Source organism: Mauremys reevesii, linkage group 5 (genome assembly GCF_016161935.1).
Source record: "Mauremys reevesii isolate NIE-2019 linkage group 5, ASM1616193v1, whole genome shotgun sequence".
Taxonomy (NCBI): domain Eukaryota; kingdom Metazoa; phylum Chordata; order Testudines; family Geoemydidae; genus Mauremys; species Mauremys reevesii.
The window spans coordinates 9,010,766-9,018,095 of record NC_052627.1 but is presented as its reverse complement, the minus strand read 5'-3'; the positions used below and the strand labels follow the sequence as shown (position 1 = coordinate 9,018,095).

At 45.2% G+C, this 7,330-nt stretch overlaps 1 long non-coding RNA gene across 1 annotated transcript in view; it reads left to right on the top strand.

Moving 5' to 3' along the window:
- Nucleotides 1–6,165: 6,165 nt before the first annotated feature.
- The window catches only part of LOC120406497, a 36,112-nt gene continuing 34,947 nt past the window's right edge, over nucleotides 6,166–7,330 (top strand). The window contains exons 1-2 of the long non-coding RNA XR_005599319.1: nucleotides 6,166–6,293; nucleotides 7,066–7,246. This is a non-coding gene — a long non-coding RNA (uncharacterized LOC120406497). The remainder of the gene's footprint in view (nucleotides 6,294–7,065; nucleotides 7,247–7,330) is intronic.

Here is a 7,330-nt window from a genome sequence, read left to right as displayed (position 1 = left end):
TGGCAGGTTGTGAACGTGGCATCAAACTATTAGAACTTGCTGGGGCTATTGTTTGCAAAGCCAGTTCCCAGGCATATGTCAGAGTAGCTGGTGGCCAGCGGTAATTTACTGCAGCAACCAAACAGGAATTATTTTGGGGAAGTTCTATGGTCTGTGTTATGCAGGAAGTCAAACTAGATGATCAGAGTGGTCCATTCTGGCCTTAAAATCTATGAATCCAATCATTAATTCTTGCATGAAGGACAATAGCTGTGGCTGAATTAGAGCAGAGCTTTTAGAAAAACATCTGATCTTGATTTTAAAATGGCCCGTGATGGAAAGTCCACTGAAACGCTTGCTAAGCTGTTCCTGGGGTTAGTTACCCTCACTTTTAAATATGTGCCCCTTATTTCTAGTCTGAATTTGTCTAGCTTCAACTTTCAGCCTTTGCATCTTGTGATACCTTTGTCTGCTAGATTCAAGACACTTCTATTATCAAATTTGTTCCCCATGTAGGTACTTATAGACTGTGATCAAGTCACCCCTTAAATCTTCTCTTTGGTAAGATCGAGCTCCTTGACGCTTTCACTGTAAGGTATGTTTGCCAATCTTTTAATCAGTCTTGTGGCTCTTCTCTGAACCCTCTCCAATTTATCAACATCCTTTATGAAATGTGGACCCCAGAAGCTGGGCACAGTATTCCAGTCAGTATACAGAGGTAATATAACTTCCCAACTCCTATTTGAGATTCCCCTGTTTATGCATCCAAGGATCGCATTAGCCCTTTTGGCCACACTGTCACTCTGGGACCTCATGTTCAGCTGATTATCCACTATGACCCCCAACTCCTTTACAGAGTCACTGCTTCCCAAGATAGAGTCCCCCAAGCCTGGCCTATATTCTTTGTTCTTTGTTCAGTGGAGAATCAGGCCCTCCCTATTTGGCAAGTTAAATTATGTGATCTGCTGTAGCCCAACTAAAATTTTACTGGAGGCATCTAGAATATTATGATGGTGGCTGGTGTGGGAAAACTGGCTTTGAAATCACTTTTCCTGCTGAGAGAAAACAATACAGTATTTTCTCCTGTGATATTAGCAGAAGTTTCAGAATCTGAAATTGTTCTCTTTCAAGGAAAAAAAAGAAAAATAATAGGTAAAGGAGACTCAGACTCCAGACCCAGGGGCTAGATTGTGTGGCTAGGGCGCTAAAGTGGGACTCAGGAGATCTCAGTTCAGTTTTCAGCTCTGCCAAAGACTTCTTATATCACCTTGGACCTCAGTTACCCATTTGTAAAATAAGGTTAGTAATTTCTTTGCCTACTGAAGGCCTCATTAAATGTCCATTGACATCAATGGGAATCTTTCTATTGATCTCAGTTAGCATTGGATCCACACCATAGACTGAAAACTGTGAAAGAAACAATTTTGTATTTATTTGTACCGCCCCTAGCACAATGGGGCCCTGATCTCAGTTGGGGCCTCTGGGTACTACCGTAACACAAATAATTAGGAATAAAAAGAATAAAATGTCAGTTTTCACACTGTTCTTTATCCCATTTTACTTTGATCTCTGGAAGAGTAAGCAGTGGTATTATTGTGGAGTAATTTGTCCCATTGTGTGTGTGTCAGTGTGTGGTAGGGAATAAGTAACGTGTTACACGCTCCCCTTTTCAGAGTGTCAGGAGTAGCCATTGTTAGACCATCCAAGCTTTGCCGTAGGAAACACTGAAATGCTTTATACCAGTCTGGGCAAAATTGACAGTGCTGAGGGCATAAGATCAACGATACTGCAATCGATGTAGCGGGTGTTGATTTAGTGGGTCTAAGACCTGCTAAATCGACGGCAGAGCGCTCTCCGGGTGACCCCGGTACTCCAGCTCCTGGAGAAGAGTAAGGTAAGTTGACCAGAGAGTGTCTCCTGTCGATGCAGTGCAGTGAAGACTCCGGGGTAAGTTGACCTAAGCTACGTCGACTCCAGCTACATATTCACATAACTGGAGTAGTGTAACTTAGGTCAACTTACTCCAGCAGAGAAGACAAGGCCAAAGAAACGAAAACATGTACTTGCTTGAAAAGGCCACGTATGTTCCTAAGGCTACGTCTCCACTACCGCGGTAAGTCGACCTACGCTATGCAACTCCAGCTATGTGAATAACGTAGCTGGAGTCGACGTACTTTAGGTTCAGTTACCATGCCACAGGGGGTCAACGGGAGAAAAATCTCCTGTCGATTTACCTTACTCTTCTCATCAGGGTAGAGTACAGCGGTTGACTGGAGAGCGATCTGCAGTTGATGTGGTGGGTCTTTACTAGACCCTCTAAATTGACTGCAGGTGGATCGCTCTCACAGCATCGATCCCTGCTGTAGTGTAGACCTGCCCTAAAAATGAGCTGTTAGGATGGTCTTTCATCCCAGCCCCAGCAGATAAAAGCTTCTCTTTCATTGCACAAGAAGACCTGATTGAAAGCAGGGGAGGCTTATTTATTTATTTTTTTTACTGAGTTGCTATGGTGAGGGACAGGTAGAAAGAACTATGAATTTTTCCCAAAATTGAAATCGCTCTTCTCCTGATATTGGCTATTTTCTGATATCTATACATACTACCTGCTTTGAAAGGAAGGGGTAAGTGAATCTTCACTACAATGAGCGATAGCCTTCTAAAGCCAATGATCCAATTTTTTGTGAATGGCTCAGCTGGTGGCATCACTTGGATAGGGTTCCAGTTTAAGCAAAGCAATCTCGATAGGCAGGACTGAATCAGACAGAGACTTGCAGACTCTTAACATTTTAATGGCAAAACAAGGGCTATATTTTTCAGGGTCCACATGGAAGTGATCACGAGGAACTGAAGATTCTGACATAAATGAAATGTGTGAGTTGCCACAAATGTCAATAATGAAAAGGGACTGTTTTTGTATTTAACAACCCACGTTTTATTCTTGTTGTTCAAACTGTTAGGATTGTACAACTGTAACAGAGAGGAGAATCTGCCCTCCGACAGGGAAGTGTTAGAGAAGGATGTTTTCCCAAGAAAATGCCATGCTTTGCAAATGAGAATGAAGTCATAGAATAGAATCATAGAATATCAGGGTCATCTAGTCCAACCCCCTGCTCAAAGCAGGACCAATTCCCAACTAAGTCCTCTGTTTAGTCACATGCGCTGCCTGCCAGTGGGCCCCACCTCTGACCCAGAGGAGTGGGGAGGAAGGGGTGTCTGATCATGCAGATGTTTGGCAGTAGTCAGGAACCAAGTGTGGAATTAGAAGGCTCAGACGTCAGACTCTTGCCCTCTGCTGGGCTCAGGTGGCCTGAACGTTCCTCTGCTTTGTACATCCCTGGGCCTAGGGACTCACATTGAGTGGAAGCAGGGGATACAAGAGAAGAGAGCTTATGCTTCTGGGCAGAGGAATGAGTAACGTGCCCCGTCCCTGTTTGATCTGCTGAGGCCCCTTAAACCACACTGTGGACACATTTCAGAGTAGCAGCTGTATTAGTCTGTATCCACAAAAAGAACAGGAGTACTTGTGACACCTTAGAGACTAACACATTTATTTGAGCATAAGCTTTTGTGGGCTACAACCCATTTCATCGGATGCATCACAGTGAAGACAAAGACAAAGCAGTCTGGAGCCTAGGAAGGGGCACTGCACCCATGGCTGCCAGAGCTTGGGCTGAGAGTGAAAGGTCTCTACAAGGGCAGAGAGCTGATGATGGAGGGTATGTGTGAGGGATGTGGTCAGGTAAGGGGAGCCATGGCAATCCCTGACAGAGTGGGAGGAGTGGGTCTAGGGGAGAAGAGGCCTGAGGCAGGCAATGTGACAGCAGAGGGACATGATGTAGCTAGGGGCCGCTTAAGGATGAGGAACCGTGAGGAGAGGTCTGGCCAGACAGCAGAGACCATGAGAAGAGACCCAGGTCCTCAGATGCTGGTAAGAATAAAACAGAGGGCATGGGTGGATTCGGTCTGGGAAATACAGTGCATACCAGGATGGGAGACAGCAATATTTGGGCTGGTGACAGAGGCAGCAGTGACTGCTGGGAGGAGACCAGCTGCTGGGGAAAGAGCAGCAGGAGAGGGAGGATTCAGCAGGGCAGATATGGTGTCTGGAGGACAGATATGGTGTCAGGCAGAGGACAGACCCAGAAGTGGCAAGTGGATTCCCCCATGGGATGGGGCAATGGCTGTGTCACTGACAGGAAGGACGTCAAACCAGCAAACCAAAACCAAACCAAAACACCCCCTCAAATCTGGGGGTCAGAGGGATGTTGGCAGAAAGTTCATATGCCACAAAGGCTGGCAAGGAGGGAGCAGTGCACAGCAGCTTTGCCACCCTCATTCTCCCTGTCTAGTGTGGTAAGAAAGCGTTGCAAGGTGGGCAGCTAATAGCTGGAGTTGAAAGTGAAGATAGATAATGGAGACTTGGGTAATTACAACACCACTGGACATATTTTAACTCTGCTGCTGAAATGAGTTGTCCGAGCGCCTAGCCGTTGGTGTCTCAGGCGCGTTTGTATTGAATAAAGCATCATGGCTACTGGGGCTATATCCAGGAGAGAGTGGCTCATTTTAATGCTGCCTGGAGGACTCTATTTCTCACAGGGGAGGGCTTAAAGAAGCAATCAGTGGTTTGAAGGCCATCAGTAGGTCGTTGTGTGGCCCAGGAACGATATGTAATGCAAGGACATCTTTTTATATAAACACCTGGGTACGTGGAGAGGATGAACTTTTCCTCGCCTCCAGTCATTCGGGACAAGATTTACAAAAACAGTAGCCTAAAATTAGATGCCTTTAATAAGGGTGGCCTGATTTTTAAAAGTACTGAGAACCTTCAGCTTCAATGGCTGCAGATCTTACACGTGAGAGCATGCCCACTGACTTCAGTGAAACTACTTGTTCGAGTGAATGCTGGAGGGTAAGAAAGAGACACCACAGCTGGCTTTTAGTGAGGATTGCAACAAGATTCAGCCTTAATATTAGCACTGCCATGGCAAAGTGTAACCCTAAGGGGCCGAATTCATTCCTGGCATAACGCTTATTGCTTTCAGTGGCCTCGCACCCCTAACGCTAGATTGTTGCCACCGATTCTCCTGTTGGTGAGTACTGCACAGAAATCATATGAGTAAAGGATCATCAGTGTAAGCTAAGAACTGGAGCTGGTTGGGAATGGTCTGACAGGACGTTTTTCCACCAGAAAATGCTGATTTGTTGAAGGCAATTTTTTTGTGTGGAAATATGTCAATTTAGACAAAATTTTGTTTATAAAGAAAAAATGGGGGAAAAAGTGTTTTGATAAGGTGGACACATTCCATTTTGACCTTTTCAGGATAGACTATTTTGATTTTCTGTCTTTTTTCATTTCAATTTTTAAAATGATATTTTGTATTCAAGAACGAAAACCAGGAAATACTCACCAAACACACCTTTACCAAGCAGTATGTAATGTTACGGTGAATTCTACTGGTAGTATTGGTAGATATATGAGCATGTATGGAGAGAAAAATTGACCCTTTAATGCATGGTTGTCTCTTGGTTCTTGGGTTACCCTCTCTCCTGTTGGTGTAGAAAGCATCCGATAGATATAGGAAGAAGAGGGTTTGACAGTTTTGCCCAGTGAATTGAATTATAGATCTGTGCATGTCAAAAGTAAAGAAGACATTTATGTTAAAGCACAATGTTCCCGACCCCTGGAGTGACACATTTTCTATTTCGTACTTAAACAGTCTGGTATGTTATCTTCGTATAACTGAATACACGTTCCTAGTATATCTTCCTCTAGAAATCCAGTAACAAGAAGCACTCCAAATGGTAATTAAATAGTGTCAAGCCAAACCTCTCCATAGTTCAGCTAGGAACAGGGATGACCTGAGTTTCATTCACTTCTCTAACTCCCCAAGTTATAAATGGCTCATTACAAGTACATCTAGGGCACTGGACTTAGACTCAAGAGATCTCAGTACAATTCCTGGCCCAGCTACAGATTTCTTGTGTGTCCTTGGGAAAGTCACTTAATCTACCCTGGGTCTCAGATGGTGATAATACATCCTTATTTCATAGGGTTGCTGTGAGGATAAAATGCATTAATAATGGTGAGGCACTGAGATACTACAGTGATAGGGGAATGTATAAGTATCTAGTCCATTCCAGAAACTTCTCTTGTTTTCTGTCTTGAATATTCAGAACTTGCATCACTTTCTCAAGCTCCTGAGTCTTGGTGTAATTGTTTTCAAAGTCAGCTTTGACCTTCCAAGGTGGATTGCTTCCATTTAATGAGCACAACTTCCTTTAAGGAACATCAGAGCTGGGCACTGAGTCAGGTAATTTGATTGTGTTTGCACATTAATCAAAACCCACATAATAATCTGACCTTGGGCAGAACAAGACGGTGTCACACGCTGGCCTGTGCTTTCCCTTAGCCAATATGGTTTCACTGTATGGCAAAGCGGTTGACCATGGTTCATGATGCAAACATTCCATTAGCGCAGGGGTGGGCAAACCTTTTGGCCTGAGGGTCCCATCGGGGTTGCAAAACTGTATGGAGGGCCGGATAGAGAAGGCTGTGCCTCCCCAAACAACCTGGCCCCTGCTCCCTGCCCCCTATCCACCCCCTCTCCCTGCCCCCTATCCGCCCCCCTCAGAACCTTCCACCCACCCAACCCCCCTGCTCCTTGTCCCCTGACCACACCCACCACTGGGATCCCACCCGCATCCAACCCCCCCATTCTCTGTCCCCTGACCACCTCCCCCAAACTCTGCCCCTTTCAACTGCCCCCTGCTCCCTGTCTCCTGACTTCCCCCCAGGACCCCCTGCCCCTTATCCAACCCCCCACTCCCCACCCCCTTACCATGCCGCTCAGAGCAGCATGTCTGGCAGCTCCGCCGCCAAGAGCACTGGTGACACGGCGAGCTGAGGCTGGGCAGGATGGTAGTTTGTAGCTTGCCAACCTCTGCATGAGAACGTGCCCGCACTCTGCAATTCCTTGACACTTCATGGTCCCTTCAGGTTTTCAAAGAATCACAATAACACTTTGTTCTTCACCCAGAGTGAGCCAGCACTATTGTTTTTTCCCCCCTCCCTTTTCCTCTTAGATCATCGTGTTGCTAAAGTCTTAACAATGACTTTAGAAGAGAAATGTATCTTGGGAACAAGAGGAATGTGGTTATACAAAGGGAAGGGCTGCCTCTACATCTGTGAAGTTAAAAATGGGGAAATGTTGGGCTCAGATTTGTTTCTTACAAGGCAGCGAAATAACTCGGATGACATTTAAACGTGAGTACTTTGGGAAAAGATGACAGACAGTAATTAAGTTACCAATTAGTTAAAGTATTGATTCACAGGATCTTAAAAACTTTG